Source organism: Aythya ferina (genome assembly GCF_964211825.1).
Source record: "Aythya ferina genome assembly, chromosome: 3".
In the NCBI taxonomy this organism is placed as follows: Eukaryota; Metazoa; Chordata; class Aves; order Anseriformes; family Anatidae; genus Aythya; species Aythya ferina.
The window spans coordinates 113,628,531-113,653,274 of NC_140298.1; the positions used below are offsets into that span (position 1 = coordinate 113,628,531).

Sequence of the window (24,744 nt, forward strand, 5' to 3'; positions counted from 1 at the left end):
AAGGAATGCTCATGCACATTTAAGCAAGACAAGAGGGAAAGAATCATTTTATTTAACTTTACTGCAAAGGTGAGAGAGAAAAAAGTGCTGCCTTTAACACCTAACATTTTTTTTTCCTCCAGAGGAGACAAATAGTGTTTTTGTTGAAAAAGACTTACCCCACCTCCTTGATCTCAGATATATGTGTATTCCCTCACCTTCCACGTCAGAGCTCTCCAACATGCAGCCAAAGATGCTGCAGTTCAGACGTGTTTAAAGAATTCAGAGATACTCAATATTCCCCTAGAAAAGCATTTCATTATTTAACCAATTCTCTGTCTCTTCTGCATCCTGAAGGCAGACAGTCTTCTCACTAACAGCCCTGTGTGGCCACAGACATACCTGATGACACCTACCTACAACTAAAGTACCCATATCTCCCTCCCTGCTGTCCCTCAAACTTTGGGGAAAACAATAAATAAGCAAACAAATAAACAACAACAATAATAAAAAATTCAATTTATGAGGATCAGGCCTTGGGTGAACATTACCATTCCATGGGAGAAACCAGGTTTGATAAGATTTGGGTTTGATAGAAATAAGTATTGAAGTGTTTGGGGGCTTCTTCCTTTCCTGAGCCATGTTAAAATTTCCCACTCAACTTATTATTTGGTGGCTCATGAGGACAATATCATTTATTTTGTAAGTATGCATGAAAGAGTACCTTTAGAGAAGAAGTCTCAACTTCTTTACATGCTATCCCTAGCCAGAAACTCAGTCATTAGACTCTTCAACCTGCCTCTGAAGGAAAGGTGCAGATTTTCAAACAAGTCACGGCTACAAGGTGGAAGGAATGCTTCACTGATGAAACTGGACAGCTACAATGTGGGAGATATTGCTGTTTTTCTCATAACTCATTATCTGCTTGGAAATGTTAATGTTATTACAGAGTAGTTCTATCTGGCTGAAGAAAAAGAAAAAAACTACTTATCTTGGCTTTAAGAAAAAAAAAACAATATTATTTACAGGCACACAGATTTGCCACCAATTTTCTACAAAAGAAAAGGGAGATGTATCTCTGACTTCAAAAAAAAAAAAAAAAAAAAAAAAAAAAAAAAAAAAAAAGAATGCAATTAACAAGGCAGAATAATTATGCCTCTCTTAATTCCATGTCAAGAAAAGCCATAATCCTGATCAGCATCCAATTCCTACAAAGGCTTGGGTAAAAACAACTAAGGATGGGGATAATTTTTAAACTATCAGGTAAAGCCTAATATATTTAGGAGATGTATATTTTCCAATATTAATTATTTCATAAGCAAAGATTTGAACTACTAACCCTATTAGTTTGTCTTGTTTTATGCATTTGATTTTTTAAGACACCACAGTATTATAATGCCTTATAAAGGTCATAAAGGCTCTGATCCACAGCCTCTAAAAGTTAATAAGTCAGGGAAAGAGACCATATAATGTTATTTTAATATAAACTTTGGTGGTATAAATGATATGTACATGTGGCAATCTCCATTGTTTTCAGGTTCCTGTGAACCTCTAAAACATCAAGTTATCAGACAGGTGAGCTATAAGATTCAAATTATGCCTTCTGCCACATGGCTAAACTAAGTATTGGCAGTTGCAGGCTAAACTTGAGTACCCTAATCTAAATTAGTAAGAAAACGTCTTTAAACTGATGTTAGCTTGCCAAAAAAAAAAAAAAAAAATAATAAGATGCATTCTATTTATGAAGAACAGCCAACTGATATGAAACAGGAAAAGTATTTTCGTAACTTTGCGAGGAATTGAGGGAAATATAAACACCAACCATTTTCCCAAAAACATCTGAAAAAAAAAAAAAAGCATGGTGTAGCTCAGAGGCAAAAGTTATCCAGTATGAGAATGAGCAGTATGCAGCACATGTCACAGAATCACAGAAAGGGAGCTACAACTAGATGCTGCCAAAAGAGTCCTCTGCAAAAATTATTGTGGCAGCAGTGCTTTTAACATGATTGTTTCACAAGAGAGAACAAGGAATGGATTATATGTAAAGTCATGGACCACATATAAATTTTGCAATCCTTTTTGGAAGCAGATGAATTTACTGGAATGTAAATTGTAGAGTGAAACAAAAGACATCCGTGGACCTCTGTGCAAGTGCAGAGAAATAATTAGCAGAGCTCACTTTAAAAGAGCTATCACAGCTAAAGTGATAACATGATGAAGTGTGTTAATTAAGAAACTAACTTTCTTTTCTCTCACAATACGTAGTAAGTCTTACAAAAAAAAAAAAAAAAAAAAAAAAAAAAAAAAAACTATGAATAATTTTATCTGATTAAGTAAAAGACAAAAGCTATAAGGATATATTAGTGCCAGAGGGTACTGTTTTCAAGAGGGGAAAAGGGAATGATCTTTCTCTTTTCTTTGTCCAGTGATAGCCATTTCTCAGATTCTCCATAACAAAGTTAGTTAGCTCTCAATGTAAGCTGAAAGCCAGTTCATATTGTCAGATGTAATTTTTATTTTAAACATTTAATTTTTGTTTTAAATTTCTATTTTATTTTTAATATTTTTTTTATTTTAAACATCCCCTGTATTTTGCAGAGCACATTGTGCAAGCATGGGACATGGGAGACACGGGCAAATGCCCCCATGGGCATTGCCTTTTCCTCCTGCATCCATCCTGGCTGCTACAATGATAACATTTACCAACACACCTGGTGACAAATCCTGCTCTTCCCTTTATCTGCCTGATTCTCAGTACTTATTTTTCTCCAGTTTGACAGTGTTTCTCCAGACTTGTTTTCTGATAGTGGCATGCCTCCTTAGTCAACAGTCTGACTAGCTGCTGCATTTCAGAAGGTAGATAACAGTGACCAGAAAACTCATCTCAAAACAATCACAGAGCACCATCCTTGCCTTGCCTTGCCTTGATTCACCTTGCCTCTTCATTTTTTCCCTCCTAAGATATCTGAAGAGACTTGTTTAAGAAAGATGGTCATGACTTAATCTCAGTTTAAGTGTAAAGTCTGCAGACTCAGGCTATGAGCTGGAATCTGTCTTCTCCTTAGTAACTTGTTTAACCACCAGGCTGATGGCTATTCTAAGGTAGATTCTCTCGCTCCTGTTGAAGGGGAATCATCACCTTCAGTAATTATTCACTAGGTTAAAAGTTCAAACTAACATTTCCTGTATTTCAAGTGAGCACTGTGCTCTGTCACATCAAACTGCTGCTTTTGATCTAGTGACAACAGAAATAATAAAAATTTAAATGTCACATAGTCCTCCCAAAATAGAGAATCAGAAAACTTTTGGAAATTCAACTTTTTGGATGTAGATACTGGGAAAATACCTATCACCAATCTGCCCAATCAACATAATATAACATCAAAAGAGCAAAACTGGAAAGGCAGGGATAGGAGAAAACCTAGAGTCAGATTCATGTGGCTCCCATCTCAGGCTAAACACCCTGCTGAAAGGTGGAATCAAAATTTTGGATCAAAGCCCCAGATACTGCTTCCATCTTTTTTCGGTCTTAAAAGTATGCAGTTAAACTTGCTGCTGAGTTTTGAAAAAATGCAATGATCATAAAAATTGATGCAATAATAAATTCACAAGTAATTATGTGGGTGTCCACAGCTATATTTACATTAATGAGCAAACCTACAGCAGAGGATCTGTAGAGCTAAACAGCTGCTGGTAAAGTCCAGCCAAGAACTTTCCTTTTTCCAAGGCTGTGTACTTTTTGAGCACTGGTGGTTTTGTGGTTGTGTTTGTTTGTTTGTTTTAAAAATAAAAAAGGAATAAAGATATAAATCCCTCTGGTTTGTTTTGGTTTATTTTTACTGAGGCCTTGATTCCGATTAACAATCATAGACTGAAAAACAAGCTCTCAAAAGATGTTTTGTAACACATAACTGCTCCATCAGGCGTGACAGGCAAGCCCTGGAAAATAAGCCAGTTATCAAGGATCAGTTCCTTCTTGCTCCCTCACAAGACTGGAGACTCTACTTTGCAGTAGGTCTCCAATGACCAAGGCATGGGAACAGAGAGCAATACACTACAGCCTGCCCGTGTAGCTCATCGACAGATCATCTTTCCAGCACAGCCCATGCTGAAAGGCCCCCAGTGCCTCTGAAAACAGATTTAAAACCACAACAAAGGACACCAGTCTGCTGCTCCTTATGAGAAATGGACTCGTGCTTATTCCTGTGTTGTAGACAATTCATATTTAATTAATACAAACGATTCCACTTCTAAATAATATATTTTTTAAAATGGAACTGTTCCACTAGAGCTGATCTCAGGAGACCCAAAATCCTGACTCAGACTCTAAAAAAGAGCAATAACAACCCTCAATACTTCTGAGACAAGAGAGAGAGAGATTTGGGGCTATTTTTTTTTGGTTTAAATAATGCCATTTTGCCAGCCCTGCATCACTTTTGCTCCGTGCTCTCTCCTCAGTTCCTCTCTGTGGTGTTTCACCATGTCCTTTGTGGCTTGGCCAGGCTCTTCTTATCCCAAGGAATGCAAGGACAAATCATCCCCATGTCCTGAAGGAAAGGAACAGACCACAAAACAGCAGCCACTTCCCTGCTCGCTGCTTCATATAGGGAGGGCACCAAAGGAACAAATAGAAAAATCTCAGGGAATTTTCAAAAAAACAAAAATAATCAGGGTGTTCCGTGGAGGTGAGTTGCAGCAATCAGAACGAACCTGACTGGTGCCTGTTATTTATTGGGCACTGACATTTGGTTTAAGGCTTTCATAGATACCTTGTGACTGGCACACTGCAGGCATAGCATGAGATTTTCCATGCCCAAAGAAAATTCCAGCCCTTGAACTGGTTGCATCTGCCCTGACAACATCATCTGCAGAAGGCAGGAGCTTCATGATATCTGCTACCTGAACAGCTTCAAATCACTGATGCAATCTTTCCCAGTCCTGGAAAACCTGCTTTAGGTGGCCCTGCTTGAGCAGAGGGGTTGGACAAGTTGACCTCCAGAGCTTCCTTCCTTTCTTCCACTCTGTGAACACCGTGGGACTTCAGTCTCATCTCTTCTTCTGTCAAGGCCAATTATCAGCAAATTGCAAAACCTCTTCCCCCAGAAGTGAATTTGTATCTACAGCAGAGGTGGGCCAATGGACTGATGGGGGGTGGTGTAACAGCACTCAAGTCAGCAATATGAACAGTAATAATGTGTTCTGCTGTTTTGGAAAATTAATATAAACCACAGGCTGTCCTAAGAGAGGTAAAGGTTTGCAATGCTTTTAAGTAATGCTCCAGTAACAGCAGAGTATGATTTTGGAGGTGATGTAGTCAGAGACCTGAGGCTGTGTTTGAAGCATGTATTTGCCTTTTTTTGTTGTTTGTTTGTTTCCTAGGACAGCATCTATGGAAGATATTTGAATGATTTATTTACATTAAGCAGACTGACTTCCTCTTTGTTGTGATGCATCACTCCTGAGCTTGGAGGAGGTAATCTTTGAATATTAACCAGCTTTCTTGAGCCTCTCTTCCCTCCACGGCTTTGTCCCGTGGTTCTCTACCAAGCAGATCCCTGAAGAGGCCAAAGTCTCCTCTCCTGATGTCCAGCTTGCTGTGCTCCCTCCTCACTGCCCTCCAGATCTTGGATTCCACCATCTCATGGTCACTGCAGCCAAGGCTGCCCTCGAGCTTCACATTCCCCACAGCCCCTCCTTGCTGGTGAGAATGAGATCCAGCACAGCACCTTTCCTCTTTGGTTCCTCTATCACTTGGAGAAGGAAGCTGTCATCAATGCATCCCAGGAACCTCCTGGATTGCCTGTGCCCTCCAGAAGCCAGACACAGGGCAACAAACTTGTTGGCTTGCAACCATTAGAAACCTTACCTCTGAAAAAGAGGCTGGAGAGGACTTCAAACTGACAGGCTTTATAAAGCCTGTCAGGCTTTATAAAACCAGGATTTATCTTGACATGAAATCAGCTATGTTGCTACAGATGATTGTCCAGCCAATTCTTTAAAGCATTTAATAATGGAAATTTCAAAGCCTCCCTAGGTATGTTTTTCCTGAGGTTAGTTAAAATTGTCAGAGAGAAACTTGGGACCACTCACTTCTTAACTCCCATTGTTAGATTAGAGACATCGATCTTCCCCCCAAATCCTGATTTCCAACATAGGCAGATCCTTCTGGGAAGCATTGATGTAAAGGATTAATTTCATTATTTTAGGAGCATAATTGCTTATTCAATATACTGCTGAATCCAGCCTAGATATAATATTTGTTAATGCAAAATGAGGCGTAAGTAGACCAGGACACAAGGAAGGACAACTCAAGGGACCTGAATGGGTAATACACATTAAGGAGAAGTGCACTTGTCAGTGACAATTGTCATTACTTTGGCAAGAATTAGGCATCAACAGTGCTCCTTAGGGACACCGAAAAAATTGAAAGTCATTGTGATATTATATCACAAAATCTAAATGAATCATAGAAGGTGTATGTGCAGGAAGGAAAGAGGAAAGTGCTACAATGGATTCCAAAGAACATGAATTGAAATTCAAGCAATATTTTATCTGGAGTGCTTACGAAGCACTGAGAGAGTCTCGATTTGGGAATAAAAATTAATACAAGAACCATGAAATCGTTTGACAAGCAATGACATGTATTTACTTCTGCCTGTGTTTTTCATTCCTAAGACCACCTAACTGCAAAGCACCACATATATGTGGTATATGCTGCCACCACACCAGCTTACTGCAGCACCCCACACCCCAGCCCCTGCCCACAGCTGAGTACATTTCCAGTGCCCCCCACCAAGGGACATGGGAGGCAGCACCCAAATTTCACTCACAGCTTGCCCACAAAGATGAACACATTACACCAGGGGCCTTGCTTGGATTAAATATTCATCTCTGCATTTGCATCTTCATTGCAAAATTCTTCAACTTTGAAAGCCAACATACATGTATTAGGAGGAAAAGGTGTGTGTTCCTGCTCTGTCTCCACAGGGTGCTCTGGCACACCAGGATTTACTTACATCCATGACTGAATTCCTCCTGCCTACAAATTTCAGGGCATGCACCCCTGCTCCATTTCTAGGGCAGGCAGGGCTGAGATTTTTTGCTGGGACATCCCTGAAATAATGTTCCTGGGAGTCCTGGTGGTGAGATGACTTATACTCACCAGATACCTGGCACTAGCCCCCTTTACCCTTGCAGAAGGAATTAGGGTGTACCTTTAAGCCTGAGCCTAAAGGAAAGAAAACAGAGCAGACATTTCATAGCATGTGAATAGGCTGCAAAGGTTTTATTGCATATGAACATTTCTGTGGTACTGACAGCCTGCAGCCATAAAGCAGGTCTCACACTCCTTGCTTTCCACAGGCTGCCTTGTGAAAAAAAGCACATGCTGCTCACATATAGGAGCTATGTAATCAGCACAGACAGCCTAGAAGGAAAGGAAAAGAAGTCACAGCCACACCACATGGATCACCAAAACCAAAGCTAAGTCATCCATCCAGCACAATTTTAAGCAGGTACTTGGTGCTGACCAGGGGGCAGCACCCCAATGTAGCACTACAGGACAACGTGCAGCAAGGAAAGACATTTCACATAAGCCAAGCTAAAGAAAAATAGAAAGGCAGTCCCAACTCACTTCAGTGTTATTTCACATTAGGAAACATCCTGGAACACTTTTAGGTGTTGGACTATTGCAGAGGAGATCCTACCCCTCTGCTTCAACATTGCTGGCTGTTTGTCCATCATACAAGTGCCCTGGTGACGCACAAAGGCCTGATCCTGTCCCAGGGAGAAAGGTTTTCTGGCTGACCAGCATAAAAAATCCCATCTGTTCTGTTCTTATATAAAACACTAAGGCTGTATGATACGCCTGGGGTAAATATATAGGCAACAATTCTCCAGCTCACAAACCTAATCAGAGTGGCTTAGTGATCGACATGCATGCATATAGAGAGTCAGTGGTTAGGAATGCAGCTTGGAAATGCTAACTTGCTTTCCCCCTCTCTCTGCTGGATCTCTCTCCTATTACAGGCTGAGCCTGATGTTAATTTTGTCCCTGTGCTGCCTGTGTACCAGCAGACCAGTAGTTTGGCACCAAAGACTTCAGTGAGCCAGGCTAACACAGTTCCTGCACCCAGCTCTGCAAAGAAACACAGCCTGTTCCCTTCCAAACTACATGCAGATATTAGGATTTGCTGGCTAATTAGGGTATTAGGATGACTGGCTCTCAGATGTACCTCAGCACTACTCTGCAACTGAAATGACTTAATAATTCTTCTAAATACCAGGAGCTTGTTTTTCCTTTGGCATGAAGTGCCATCACATCCCTGTGCTGACTTCATCTTACAGCTTCTGGTGATCGCCTCCTCCTCATGAACAGCAGCCAAAGCTGTGAGGAAGGGATGTGAACACACCATTTCTGCCAATACTTTCTCTCTTGTTCTAAGAGAGTGTTATGGAACGTCCATTTCAATCTCATCCTTTAAAATCAAACAGTAGTCAATATCAAATCAATATCAATTGTATAATCTGTATTCAAACAATCCAATCAATATTTTATGTTCCTCATGTTGCTCAGAGACAGAAATGATATGTTCTTTTCCAAATTCATTCCAAATTTTGCACTAAAGTTAGTGTCAGATCTTTACAGACCTCCAGAAATGCTAAAAAATACTTATCAAAAGGCCTTTTTGTCTCTTAGGCATGTTACATCATGAAATTATCTCTGGTTATATCACACACACACAGTGACACTAACACCATCATAAGAGGTGGAGGAGAGAAGCAAGGAAGGAAGGAAGGAAGGAGGGAAGGAAGGAGGGAGGGAGGGAGGGAGGGAAGGAGGAAGAGAGAAAGAGAGAGAGAGAGAGAAAGAGAGAAGAAGGAAGAATGAGAAGAAAGAAGAAAAAGAAAAAGAAAAAGAAAGGGAGAAAAGGAGGGTAAGAAAGAGGAAAGAAAGAAAGAAAGAAAGAAAGAAAGAAAGAAAGAAAGAAAGAAAGAAAGAAAGAAAGAAAGAAAGAAAGAGAGAAAGAAAGAGAGAGACACTAAATATCAAACTTTCAGATTTTTTTTTCTGACATTCTCAAATACCTTTCAGAAGGCTACACACTAAAGTCTTCATTCCTAGGATGATTTATTCCATAGGAAGGAGAAGAAAGGTAGAAAGGTAATCAAGAGGATTCTATGAGATACCACTAGTGAGCTGCCATAAATACAGACCTGGATTAAGGATATATTGAATATAGACAGTGCAAACATCCACCTGTACACATCTGCATGCATTTTTGCACTTACATTTTTTGCACTCACACACCTCCACTTTCAGCATTTTCCCTTACAAGAACAAGAGGAGAAGCAGGACATACCTCATGCACAAACTCCGTACAGAGCATCCCCCCCAGAGCTCCACAGCTGCTTTTTTTCAATGTCCAGATCAGAGCAATCTGCAAAAGCATAAATCCACAGTGCCCTTGGCGTTTCAAGTTCTAGCATTCAGGAGGGAGAGGGGAATATCACGCCGACCCTCAGGACAAGCCAACCCCTCTCCTTCCCCTCGCTCCCGACTTGGGCAGGCAGGCTGTGGAGGCTGTGCTCTCCTTTCCTCTCACTCTCCCTAGCAGTGCCACTGCAGGTCCTCCACTTTACAGAACCAAAATCACTTTCCAGTGCATGCAGCCCCTGTGTCTGTGTCCATCAGCCTGCCAGAGCTGCAGTGACCCCAGCGCAGAGGCAGGGGTGTGAGCCAGAGCTGCCAGAGCCGGCCAAATTCTGTCAAGCCACATGTCACATGCTGCCGGAGCCCTCCTGCGAGCACAGCTGTAATCCTGCCTATTGCCCATGCCACCAAACCGAGAAGGCTTTTAAACTTGAAGGCTTATATGCTTTTTGTATTTTGTTTCGGTTTGTTTTCTGTTGTTGTCATTTTGGTTTGTTTTCTCATCAAGTGATTCTTGCTTTCTGGCAAAAGGGGAAACAAATCTGCCAGCCTAAAGGGTGCTTGCAAAGAGTTAATAAAAGCTTCTTTTGGCATTGCATTTCATTCATGTTTGCCATCACATCCAGACATTTTTTAAACTGGGCTGTAGTGAGAATATGTGTGCAAATCATCACTACCACCCAGAAGTCAGAATATTTTTGTATTAACTGAAGTCCTGACTTTCAACCTGCACAACAGTAAATAAAACAAAACAATACAATACAGAAAATTTAAAGCCTAAAATAAATAAATAAATAAATAAATTACAACTATGAAATACAAGAATGAGTCCCAGATTTTCCCTCACCAAGCCAAATTTGTGATCCTACATGACTCTGGCTCACAGAATCAGTTCGTTTTTATCAGCTGCCTGGTCAAGAAGCACTTTCCTGGGCAACACAATAAAATTAACCCACTCCTGGATGTGGAAATAATATTGTAGGGAACATTTGTACTTGCTCTGTAGAGACTAGTCCTGTTACCTTCCTACCATCAGCTAGAGATTGAGAGGCTGCAGAAGTCACAGACAGTTTTTCATAAACAGCCAATTCAAGTGATGCTTTATTGTCAAAAATCAATACAGACTAAGACACATGTTTTCTTTAAAATAAATAAATAAATAAATAGAACTTCCTGAGAAGTGGTAGAGTTGTACCCTATAAGTAAAAGATAAAAAAGGATTGTACGATGTCAAAATAAGATAGAAGGAAGCAAGTGGCTTCTAGAAATCAGGAGATTCTTCTGAGCCAGGGAAGAGTCTCACATAAAGGCTGAGTATCATTCCCTGATGACTACATAGAAAAGAAAAGCAGCATGTTTTCTCCTTTTCAGGGTTTAGGAAGCATATGTTAGAGGGATGATGCACTTTAGCTCAGTTCAAAGTTAAAGACTGGCACCTGTTAGCTCACCTCCAGTTACCCTGCAGCCTCACCAGCTTTTGCCTGTCTCTGCACACGTACAGATCCTCCAGCCCAGGGTATAAAAGGAAGGATCATTGAACTCCAGAGTTACTTTCTGGCTGACACAAAATCCAGGCTACAGCACCAAAAAACCTTGTGTGGCAAGTGACATCAGGACTGTCCACTAAAGAATTAACAGGAACACAGAGATTTACGCTCAATTGACTTGAAGCTGCTTTGCAGAAAATGCTCATCGTTAAAGCCATCTTTTATTTACAGGGTGAAGAACCAGGGCAGAGAAAGGTGAAAAACACAAGCTTTTCTAAACAGAAAATTCACACTAGGTAAGATTTCAGTCTTCCAGACTGTCAGTGTGCCAAAACAGTTGCAGATGTCAGAAGAAGTCTCAGGTTGATAAGCTCCAACCCGTCCCCCCCCCCCCCAAAAAAAAAAAAAAACAGTGCTGTATTGCTCCCCTGAAAGCCTCAAGAGATGACCAAGGTAACTGGCTGCTCTGTACGCAGTGAGTCCCAAAGGCAGATGCAACACAATGTCCCATTTCTCCTCACCTCCACTTTGTTCACATCCACACGTAGCAGAGTGATAAGCAGCAGTGAGGGTTGAAGAGAGTGGTATATCACAAAAGGGTCAGGGCTTAGAAAAAACAGAGAATGGGTAAAAGAAAGAAAAGGGAAAGATGGGTATAATGGCTAAGAGCCTTTGGAAGACAACAGGAGACAACAGGAGCATGGTTCTCCTCCAAAGCAGTACCAGAAGAATTGGACTTTCAGGTTCCCACTGAAGCTTCTGGCCTATAAAATCACTTTTAAGGAATATGTTGATATTTGCTATGAAGTCATACATTAGAAGTTATAAACTGAAGTCCTTCTGGGACATGTCACTTATCTCTTGATTATCGCTATATCAAGAAATGTTTTGCTTCCCCCAGTTGCAGAAATCATGGCAAACAACTCTCGAAAGGCAGCAGTGGAAGAGAATGGAGTTTATTCCCCACTATACTGCAGATGGTGTTGGTGATATGATATTATCAGAAAGTGTGGTTTGCTGCTCTGAGATCAAGTCCTGATCTTAGCCCTCATCTTAACTGGTCTTGACTTTGCTTGCTATAGCAGCAAAGCAGTCGGGTGACTGACCTCTAACAGCAAATGCAAATGGTCAGATGGTTATTCTTTTAACCACAGACCATGCTAAGAGGCTTTAAGCCTTGGACTTGTTCATATTTAGTAAGGTTTAGTCATATCATAAAAGGCAAAAGTCCAATATGTGAGTGAAGATCCTAGCATAGTGCAGGATCATAGATCACTGGAAAAGAAGCTTGCTAACAACAGTATAAAATACCCCCAAGCAAACCACAAAATTGAAGTGAACAAACTATTGCCATCAACAGAAATTCTGGTGACTTGAGGCACTGGCACTTGATGATCCTCAGCTGGTGACCAGAGGAAGACACAGGCAACCACAAGGGTGAGAAAGTAGCTTGGAGAAGAGTAAGAGCAATAAGACAATGTGGCCTGTATATTGCTATTAATTACACTGATGATTTCACACCTTTAATTTTAGTTAAATTATTTAGATTGTGGATGCATGGGTATCATTTTAATAGTGCTAGTAGAAGCTTTTTCCTTATTTTAATTGGACTAGTCATTAATTCTTATATGTGTATATGAATTCCATAACAATATTTTGAGTGTACCAGGATAGGCTTAGGATGTGGTACCAATGCGAATGTTGTGAACTGACTGATGAACTACTTTAGCGGGGCTTAGTGAAGGTGTAAGACACTGAGTTTCAATTTGTGGGACAATTTTTTCCAGGAACCTTGGAGGGATATTACCTTTCATATTACCAGCATATTACCTTTCATGTCAAGACTGTCATGAACAGAGAAATGAAAGTCAAAAAGTCAATAATGAGCATGCTTGCAATAACACAAGACTGAATAGTTGTTTTTTTCTTAAGAAAAATAAAAGGACTAAAAAAAAAAAAAAAAAGAAAAAAAAAGAAGAAGAGAGGAGAGGAGAGGAGAGGAGAGGAGAGGAGAGGAGAGCAGAGCAGAGCAGAGCAGAGCAGAGCAGAGCAGAGCAGAGAAGAGAAGAGAAGAGAAGAGAAGAGAAGAGAAGAGAAGAGAAGAGAAGAGAAGAGAAGAGAAGAGAAGAGAAGAGAAGAGAAGAGAAGAGAAGAGAAGAGAAGAGAAGAAAAACATCCTTCAGCCTACCAGTACATAGAAATTTTCTATTTCTAGAGCAGCCTTTTAATGAATTAATAATTTAATATAAAAGCCTCAAAAATATTATTGGAATAGAAGGACTTCAGTTACTGGTACACATCAGCACTGTAATGTACTTTTTCAACAAACAGCATGAAGCACAATGCAGCCCCTGTGAACTGAATCATTTCCACCACTGTGCAGTATTCTTGGTGTAGCACATGGAACATTGGTTCAGAGTAACTGTGGCCATGTGCCAAATTCAGGTTGCCTTGCAAGCCTGTTCATTCAAATGGTTGTTAAAAAAAAAAAAAAAAAAAAAAAAAAAAAAAAAAAAAAAGCATGCCTTGATGTTTAACATCACACTGATCAGCTGGCATAAGACTTTAACTCTACTCTGCTTATGCAGCTTCAGCTTGGCTACACATAATGGAAAAAAGAGAATGTGAGTGAAAGAGCCTCGTCCATCAGGATATGTCCATCCTAATTACTCTTAGGGCACTCACACTCTCTCATTGAGAAGTAAATGCCAGGGCTCATTAGAGGGCAAGGCTGTGTATACCTCCAAGTCATGCATCATGACACGTGACAGAATTAATTAATCCTATGCCAGTGCAGAGCTTAAGGCACAGAAGAGCTCAGTGGTGGTGTGTGCCATTCTTTCTTGGGGCCTCATCTTCTAGCTGCCAAAACACGTTAACTGAGTCGTTGACTATGATAAACCTACTAGTACCACTTTGGTTGATATTTTAAATATTAATTCTTGGATGCAATTTGTCAAGTGGAGCAATTGTGCATATGTCCAACCCTTCCCTGTTGATGTGTCACTTGGATGAGCTCTAACGCTCCTGACATTGAGATCTTCCCCACAAAGACCAACCCTTGAGACACCTTGCACCGCAAAGGATGGTGATGCAAGTGCATCAGTCAGTCCGCTGCTATCAAAATGAAAGCTCTTGAGAGGTTACAGATTTCTGGGAAGCAGCAGATACAGAGTTTTAAAACAATGCACAATAATTTAGCAAAAGGATTTGTATAGCTTGAGAAGACATGGCAAGCAACTCAGGACTCTATGCAGTTCTTGCACTGTCCAGTAACAAATTTAAGACACATCCAAAAATTTCTCATCTCCAGAGAGCAGAAATCTGCTGATCTCAAAACTACCCATGAAGTCCTCTCTTGGGTAAGGTGAAGTTTGAAAGACCCTGTTCTAAATAAAGAACCATGAAGCTAAATTAAAGGAAGGAAGGAAGATGGTGACATTTAGAAATAGTGTTGTCCAGTTTTTTGTTTTGTTGTAGTGGTGTTGTTGTTGTTGTTGTTTTTGATGATGAAGATATCTGAATGGCTAAACAAATACATGAGAGGGAAAAGAGTATGTTTACATTAACAGTCCTAACCAAGAAAAGAATCTGCACTCTTAAGTAAAAAGGATCAAAATATGCATATGATATGCATCCTTACCAAAACCTCACAGATACTTTTCATCCAGATTTCAGATTAAAATATCAACATACCACCAAAATCCAATTTTTCATTCATTTGGGATACCTATCTTTGAAATTGTCTCTGCGCTGTGCAATTCTCAGTTGAGCATTCAAGTGAACAGTATGGCTCAAGTCACAGTTCAAAGCAAGTAAATAAAAAATCAGAATTTGATCTTTTGGCCTCTAAGGAAAGTTCACACTTCTCTAACAGCCTGTCTTCACCTGCTCTTTATATTTTAGCTGCAAGTTTCTTGGTGCAGAAGCTTTCCTTCAAGATTTGAAAATTTGTATCCAAACTACCACTGTTATTTGTCAATACACAAACTAAACTTGTATTTCTCACTAATAAATGCTCTGAACTTCAAGTTATGAATCGGTCACCTGTAAGTTTTTGAAAAGTTACAAGGGAACTGATAGCATGAAAACTTCAGTAAATTTTTTTCATCAGAACAGAACTCTCTCCCTCTACTTGTAGGTAACTGCATGTAGTGCCAATAATTCTTCTGGACAAATAGCTTAAGTCAGATAGAAAGGGAAAATATGTTCTTATTCTTCCATCCCCTAATATCTATATATATATACAGATATATTATTCTTAATACATAACCCTCAAGTGAAGCAAAATATTTTCTATGTGAAAAGAAATTGTATGGATATGATATGGATATATGATTTTCTCCTAAACTGTGCACAGCAGCTACCTCTACTGCTCCACAACCAGCTGAGCCTACAGGGGTGCATGTTCCACCACATCTAGCTATGGAGAATTCCTTAATTCCTTTGTTTCTTTCACCTAGAACAATTTTTCTCAGATGTCTTGACCAAAAATCTCTCAGGCACCTTGCTATGCCTTGAGATGGAACCTACGTACATTGAGCTCATATCAATTACTGCAGATAAACAGATAGTTTAGGTCTCACTATTGCCAAAAACCATTTCATCTCACTACAAAATCCATGCCTGTCAAGCAAACTGTTCTCTAAACTCTCCATTTTCCTAGGAGTGGAGGACTAGGTGTAAAACTGGACCTAATTCAAACTTGTTCCATACACATCCCTGCAAAACACCTTGTACCAACTTCTGCAAATGTAAGCAATGTCTGCTTTAGCATGCCCATAGGAATATTTTTTTCAACTTACTGCATACAAAAATTATGTGATCAATCAAGCCATTAATTCTGTCCCCTGGGCCTGCAGAACTTACCAAAGGGAAGTCTTTAAAGTAGGCCACTTGCTGACAGTACACTCTGACCATCTGGGTATGTCTCACTTCAACAAAGCCCGTCTCAGGCAAGGACGGCACTTTGGGATCTTCTGATTTTGGCCTGTGGTCCCCAGTCTCCAAAGAGGAGGAACATGAAAGGTACAAAGCAAATAACTAAATAAAAGGTAACAGCACAACATGCACAGATGAGCAGACTTCTGGACTTAATTGTATCATACAAAGGTGTCATATATGAGGGCTAAGATTCATCTCACCTAGCATGAGTTGATGAAATATTAAATATCTAAATTTTGAACATCCATATGGTTTTTATATTTAAACATGAGACAAATAAACAGAATACAGCACTTTCATCATGGACGCATTCAAAAGAGGAAATAGGTTAAAAAAAAAAAAAAAAGATAAAGAAAAAAAGAAAAGAAAAGTGGAAAAACAGTTTTCTCAACATTTTGAAATTAAAATTTCAGAAGTGAAAGGCTCTCTCAGCACTTCTTTTGATCTCTCTATCCCTGAGAATATACACTACTTCTGAAAATCTAATGAAAATTAGGCAGTTGAACTTGTTTCTTGATCTCTTAAGGAAAAGACTACCAATTGCACTGCCCAAGTTTCCACCAATAAATTTTGAATTTATTAATTCTGTTCAAAATATAAATTAGTAGAAATCTATGATATAAGAATATCCCTTTCAACATTTTGAAAAATGAGTAGGAACATAGATTAAAAGATACGCAGAACCACAACTCCCAGGAAAGAAAGGAGGAAAAAACACCACCTGTGTCATTGATAGAGGCTAATGTGGTATCAACCTTTGTTTAGTGTGCTCAGTCTGAGACACTTAACACCTCAGGCAGCAGAAACTCCAATATTTCTGTGTACAGAATTTCTCTTTCAACATCTGCTAAGGCTAGGAAGCATGAACAGAAGATAGCAAGATTAGTTTAGAAGGAAGATGTGCATTTAGGGATGAAAAATAATAAGAAATCAAGTTTCACCAATTCCACTGCTCATGGGGAAAAAAAAAAAAAAAAAAAAAAAAAAAGCAAAAAAAAAAAAAAAAGCATACCAAATGACAAACTGCACTTATTACCTATTAGGGTTATTTGCCTAGCAGACCCTATTTGTTTTGGTAGGGTTGTAAATGTGGGCAGACCCCCACACGTAAAATGAGAGAATCGTACAGTGAAGAATCTAGAAAAAAATAAAAAGGGCACAAAATGAGTGGAGCTGCAGTAAAATATGAGATATTAAAATAAGAAAGAAAAAACACACACAAAAAAGTTGTTTATTCTGAAATGGAAACTATTCAAGACAGACTGCTGACCAGTGCCAAAATGTGTTAAAAAGTTAGTAATATTGCTTCCTGCCTGTGCTAGAGAGGGCAAGAAGGCAATGAGGCTAACATTTCCACAAAAGTGACACTTTTCTTTTTTTTTTTTTTGGTGTTTTGATATATTTTTTGAACAACATAACTATAACCATTTATTAAATTAAAAAAAAAAAAAAAAAAAAAAAGGAAAAAAAAAGAAAAAGCAGGGTATATGACACACAAATATTGATCTAACCACCATGGAAAAAGGAGTTACCTGTCTAAACAAGGTGAATAATTTTGAAATAGATTTTGAAATGTTTTAAACAGTGGAATTCAAAGAATAGGGAACAGTATTTGATTGTTATCGACTTGCATTGTACATTTCTTCTTTCTACTTTAAACTATCAGTTTAAGAATGCTTTCGAACACGTGTTGGCAGAGATTAGCCTCAGAAGGCTTGTATGTTAGCGAACCAAATGCAGTTCTTGATGGATTTGAAACAAGAAACTTCCTGTTTGATTCTTGACTGCTCAGACTTGGTTTGGACTCCCTCCTCTGCAAATAAATAAATAAAATGCTCCGTTTTAATATTCCCTTTCATAGAAGGATTTAATCTGAATTTGAAAGCAGACACCATCCAGCAATTTCAGCAATGATTGTATCTTTTAATTGCTAAAAAGTGTAGCATCTTCACACCATATTTAATTTTCCAAACATTTAATTTTGCTAACGTGGAATTATTAAAGACACTGGTGATAGTCTGATGAGTCTGATGAACTGGAAAATCACAATACACCTTCATCCCTCGTAGTCCCACATAGACTCTCACCATTTTCATTGCAAATAAAAATAAAATAAAATAATTCATAGAACCATAACATATCCTGAGTTGGAAGGGATCTACAAAGGTCATGAAGTCCAGCCTCTGGCTCCACTCAGCACCACCCAAAACCAGACCCTATGTCTGAGAGCATTGTCCCAATGCTTCTTGAACTCTGGCAGCTTGGTGCCATGACCACTGCCCTGGGGAGCCTGTGCCAGTGCCCAACCACCTCTGGGTGCAGAACCTTTCCCTCACCCCCAGCCTGACCCTGCCCTGTCCCAGCTCCATGCCGTTCCCTCGGGTCCTGTCGCTGTCCCCAGAGAGCAGAGCTCAGCGCCTGCCCCTCCGCTCCCCTCGTGAGGGAGCTGCAGGCCGCCATGAGGCCTCCCCTCGGCCTGCTCTGCTCTGGGCTGAACAAACCAAGGCACCTCAGCTGCTCCTCACATGCCTTCCCCTCTAGACCCTTCACTGTCTTTGTCTCCGTCCTTTGGACACTCTCTAATAGTTTTATGTCCTTCTTAACTTGTGGTGCCCAAAACTGCACACAGTAAGAAGGGACACTTTTATTTTTAATTATTATTTTAATTTTCCAGTATATTAGACAAGCTTTAGCCTCTCCACCTTTCCTAAAGGAGGAGATAAAAATTAATACTGTTTAAAACTAACTTTGGAACGCTCATTCTATATTGTGCTCTTAAAACAGCTCAGGGGCAATTAGCCTTACACAAAAGTACTGAATTGTAGAATAGTATCAGAAGAAATAATATTTATGTTATTGTCTGAGAGGGTCAGAGTCTTCCAAAGTACATTAATACAGCTAACAGCTATGTTATTACACTTAATAGCTAATAAAAATAAGGATGCCTTGAGTTATGCAGAGTTATGGATGACTTTGGCTTTTGCAAAAAAGTAATAATTTCTTTCATGAAGAACTCAAATTAGGATTAAAAAAAATTTCTCCCCTTTAAGATTTTTTTTTTTAATGTTTTTCTACCATCTTGCTGAAGGTAACATCATCTCAGTAAGCTTCTTTGATCTGTTTTCAAATAGCTCTGCTGGTCCAGCCTCAATCTTATTACACACAATAGGATTATTCCACTGGTCTTGTTTGCTCATGCGAGTGTACATGCACACACACACACACACTTCTCTGCTCTGAGGTTCTCCACAAGTGCATGATTTCATATCACTCCTAACAGAGCACAGAGCTGCTAATTACTGTGTTCTAAATGTTACACAGCACTGTTAATCCACTGCAAAATGATCAACAGCAACTGTTTGACCTCCTTTCCCATAAGCACACACAAGTTGGTAGTCAAGTATGTCTGGAACAAAGTTCTGGACTTAAAGGAATATGAACTTTACTTCCTACACGAACAAAATAAAAAATAAATAACGATGATGATGATGATAATAATAATAATAATAATAATAAACATCCAAAAAAAAGGTCCTTATTCTCAGTTCGCAGGCTCTTTGCCAGGTGGCATCACAAAAATCCTCTCCCTGTCTTTTCTCCAAAATGCTCATTATTTCCTCATCACATGGAACCTCCAAATTTCCAGTTTTGAATGGCTCCAGTTGTGGTGGTGCAAGCAAATCACTTGTGACAGCAAATCACTTCCCTGTGCATCTTTCACTGGAGATAATGTACTTAGGTTTTTACCTGCCATTGTTTCAGCTACAAATTCTCTGTTATTCCTGTATATGTTTTTTTAAGTGAATCTAACTTACACCATGGTTTTAGCAAGCAGTTTTGGTAAGATTTCATGCAACATATCTTAATTGTAATTAAGACAGATAAACTCCTAGTTGTGCATTGATCATCTCTCCAACACTATCCTTTAGACATAATAAGACTTCGGCTTTGTGGTTCTAAGTTTTGCTCCTGCTTGCTTAGTTTTTGAACATGTTGGTATCCTGTTGGTTGGTATTTGTGTGCCTACTTGTACAGCTACATCCTTTTGAGTTGATAGAGAGGGATTGACAAAAATTTTATGTTATTGATGGAGCTTGATGTCTTTGTGGTAGCTGTGTTGTGCTTTCACACATGGGTCCCTGTTTTCCTCAAGTCCACAATACTGGGGGAAAGGGAGAAGGAAGACAGAGACCGATTTCTATCCACCTCAGATGACTTATCCCTCATCGTACAGCATTACAACCAGTTGTATGACACAGGTAGAGAAGGCAACAATAAGTATACCTCAAAGTTAGCCTTGCTGACAAAAACAAACAAGCAAACAAAAAAATTACCTGAAGCTGTACCTAACATACACAAACCTGTGCAAAAGCAGATTTTTCTTGCAACCCCAGAGAAAGGGGACAGTCTATTATGCCTCTGATTCCCAGGTCATTCATACTGTGTGAATGGATTTTTAAAGCTCTTATAAAAACTGCTATTGGATAAACTACAATCACTACTAAAACACTCTGAAATAAACTCATTTCTTGATGGTAGAAAGCAGGGAAAAATGAGGAAGGAGACATTTGTGGAAGAGATTGTCTGACCTGCACCGATTCACCTAAAATTACAGTGTCTGGGCATTGGCACTTCCCAAAAGCAATTTGCCCCATTGTTTGCTTCCCTGTCACAGGTGAAAGAGTGCATCTTCTTGAAATATGCATTCAAACATTTATATAAGATGTATATATTGAGATCATATACATAGATTAATATTAATGTATTTAATATGTGAGTTATAGAGCTATATAAATATCCAGATGAAGACGGGACACAGCATTAGAGAGAAAGTTTGGAGCAAGGCAATCTCATCACCCAGCATTGCAGGAAAATGTTATGCAAACTGATTGCAGTACTTTTCTGTTGTACGGCTTAGATATTCGTTCCTTTTACTTTTGCCATGGGCTTTCTCCTGATTCTTATTCAGTGATGAATAGAAATCTTTCTCTAACATCCACCCTGAGTATATACCTATTTGTTATTATGCTGAATCTGTCCTGTAGCTTAGATAAGTCTTTCCCCATTCCAGCATTTATTTCCCCAGTGTATTACAGGATCTGATACCATTTCAGCCTTCATTTTGCCTTCCAAATAAATGAAGTACTTTCTCTTTCTTTTTGAAGAAAGTCACAGTTCATCACTCTCAGGATCAGCTTTAGTTTATCCATCTTCATTTGGTGTGAGACACTACATCCAAGATGAGTTGCTACATACATCATGTACCTGGGGGATTCATGTTCCTGTGATTTTTGAAAGACTTCTCTGGCACAATCTAAGAGCGCATTCAGCTTTTTGACAGCAGAGAAATGAGGGTCCATGTCCAGCTTCTAATGGGTCAGTCTTTCATTCAAGATATACTGGGCTTAAACAACGTAATAACAGTTCCTTGGTCTTATTTCCTAAGAGCATATTGCACTTCATATTTATCTACCTCCACTCTTTCCAATCTTTTCAGACTTCATGGTGACTGTTTCCATCAGCCACATTCCTATTAGGAAATTCTTCACCTAAACTTAAGCTGACTGTGTGGACCCTGGAATATTTTCAACCAGGGCAAACAAGCTCTCCAAAACCAAGTTCCAACCATCATCCAGAAACCATTCCCAGAAGGTACTTTGGATATGACCGTGCTGTTCTGGAGGCCAGAAGATTCTCATGGCACCCAAGTACTGGAGGACATCAGGACCAATAAACTATCTGTGATCTTATAGATTTTCCTAGTACCGATGCACTCAGCTTGTGATGTTTCAACATCCTCTGGATGAAGCACTATCACTGAGAATAGATATAGCCCTAGCTTAAATCAGATGAAAGCAATATATTTGTCTTTGGACTATGGCCAATTTTTGTCTTTGTAACAGTCAGGTAAGGACGTGAAAAGCTATGACTGTCAGTCAGTCCTGAGAAAATATTGACATTAATTTTTAATTTCCCAGTCTATGTGTTTTATGAGAAATGGCTTAATGTTAGACAACTGAATACAAATTATTGCAGAATGGCACTGAGGTGCCAGAGAGAAGCTGTGGATGTCCCCTCCCTGGAAGTGCTCAAAGCCAGGCTGGATGGGGCTTTGGGCAACCTGGTCTGGTGGAGGTGTACCTGTCCATGTCAAGGGGCTTAGAATTGGTTGATTTTAAGGGCCTTTCCATCCAAAACCTCTCTATTAATCTAGGAAATACACCCACAATAGATCATATTTACTAAAAGATGTAGACCAAAGAAGAAAACTGAGTGACTGCAGCACAAGTAGATGAAGATGTAACCAGAAAACATGCCCCCAAAACAGACCTAATGTTCTTTTTTTCTAAGCCTTTATTTTATGGGGCTCCCACTGCAGTATAAGTTATACTACCAGAGGGATGAAGAAACTTCTGTGCAAACAAGAGGGCCCTCTCCACTCAGTGGATTAATTTTACAGTCTTCACACTGTGGTAGCCTAATGTCCCATATCACAACTGAGTAGAGCTCCAATAAAAATGTGTAACCTGAAGTGTTACCCTCCAAAAATATTTTCTTCCTAAAGGAATAAGAGATTTGGAAACACACAAACTCATGATGGTGGATAAACCTTCATCTTAGCAATTCCCAGTGTTCAAACGAGGTTTGCTTATGTATTTGAAATCCCTTGCTGTTCACAATCTCTCTCTCTAAATGGTGATGAATTCATGTTATGATCTCTACTGGGGTATGGGCAGCTCTGAGACAGAGGGCTGGACCCTATAACGCAAAGAAAGACTCAAAATCTATCCAAGAAGCAGAAAATGATTTAACAGATAAACTCTTCACAATTGCAGGTGCACCATTTCAATGTAGTATCCTCCAGAAGGCACAGAAGGAAAAAAATGAAAATTACTGGAAGTTTAGCTAAAGTTTTCCCAACTTTGAGAACAAATCCCTTAAGGCTTCTTCATACTGAAGCAAAGAGACTAAGGAAAGACTCAGGTGTTTTATGGCAGGGTATCAGATGCTAACCAGCCATTGCTGAACTTGTTTAGATCATTTCAAGGTCATGAACATAAATGATACATACACTGCATATCTGTGCACATATATGCTGGTAGGAGCTGATATGATCTATATTTCCAAAGTCACTGAGCTTTTCTCTAGGAAAAAGTGTTTTGGCGTTAAATTTTGAAGTGAAGAAGGAAAGAAACCATGAGCAAATTCCCTCTCTTGTATCAAACTCAGTAAAAACATGGAATGCATATCAAAGTGACTGGAGTGGCATGCTGGAATTTCTACTTAGAAACAAAAAAGTTTTCTACTTCTATTGAGCGAGATGTTTTTCCCCCTAAACATTCATAGCAAAAGTATAGAGACGGAATCATAAAACTACTGGAAAGAGACAAAGCCATGTTTGAATCAAACATTCAGGAGATATTTTCCTCCACTCTTGAGAAGTAAAGATGAAGAATATGAACTCAGCTTAGTGGTTCAGAGCTGAGCTGAGAAGCAATGCCACCAAGGAGAAAATAGAGAAGTGTGCAAATCCTCCACAAATGCAATAGTAAGACCATGTGTTCATCCTATATTGTCTCAAGGGAGGGAAAACATGCTTAATTGCCTTTTGAGAGAGGCAGGCTCCTCCAGATCTTGAGTTCAGTAGCATCAATAATGCTTTTCAGCTGTTGAGGAACTCAGGAAATCTTTGTAGTAGATTTCTGAATGCATATATGTGCTTGAACACACAGAAACAACAAAGCAGACAGAGCAATATCACACAGAACATGGACAGTGTAAGTGATTCATTATTGAGGTAATACTAACAAGACAATAATATTAAGCTGCTGTATTTTGGAAAATGATTGAAATGGCCATTAAATTATGAAGGACATTGCAATTTTCTCTTCACAGCCCTTTTGTCTTCAGCTTGACTGCCAGCTTGGGGACAAACAACAAAATTCGCCTGGGGGCTGATAAGTATAAAAGCAATCAAACACAATTCATGGGGAGGCACCACTACCACCCCTGTCTCCATGTGCTAGCATGTGCCACAGTATACAAAAACATGTGAGGGGTAAGGAAACGGACCCATTTCCCTCAAATTTAGTGCTTCTGAAAATAGGTATCCCATCCAAGATAGTGCATAATCTCCATAGATAAGGTTGACACAAGGGTACCTCCACAGACTCAGGATTAATCCCAACTCAGTAGGGAACTACACCAAGATATCCAAAGAGAGAGGTTTTCCCAAGATTACAGTTCATAAATGAGGTAACATGACACAGGGAGCTTTTGGATGAGCTTATAAGGAATGCAAACCATTTAAAATATGGAAATGTTTTGCTTGTCACACAAATGCAATTCCTGCCTCACAAACTCATTAGCTAGGAGGTAGGAATTCATGCAACAATGATTACTTACAGGTGCTTCGCTGACCTTTTCTTAAATGTGCCTTGATGTGCTTTCTTAATTGTGATTTAATTAAAAACTCACAGAGGTTGAAGAAAAATGTTATCTCCTTACACCCCAAATTAATTTTAAAATTATTTAAGTAATAATTTACTATACCCAAGATAACAACCATTTAATTACAGGCTGCCTGCTTCCCATTTCAATCTCCTCAAGTTTTTAGGAGCCCTGAAATACAGATGAAATATTTCTACATTTCCAAGTCATTACAGAGAATACTACAGAAGGTAGTACTTTGTCTACATCCTTGTGATTGCACTTGGGTTTTCATGATTTTGCTAAACATAATTAAGGTTTGTTTAATTAACAATTTGCCAGCAAAATTGGTGCATACCAAATTTATGCTAAAGTTCAAGATGATCAGTACATATGGATGATTTTTCGGAGAAAAGTTCACAGTCAGAAATGTTGCCTCAAGAATGTTAATTTAATCAAGTCACACTGACA

At 39.2% G+C, this 24,744-nt stretch overlaps 1 protein-coding gene across 1 annotated transcript in view; it reads right to left on the reverse strand.

Annotated features, from left to right (window-relative positions):
• LOC311434930 (opsin-5-like) overlaps positions 1-9,653 on the reverse strand; it is a 30,075-nt gene extending 20,422 nt beyond the window's left edge. The window contains exon 1 of the mRNA XM_084515436.1: positions 9,342-9,653. The gene's annotated coding sequence lies outside the window, so the exon portion shown is untranslated. The remainder of the gene's footprint in view (positions 1-9,341) is intronic.
• Positions 9,654-24,744: the final 15,091 nt, after the last annotated feature.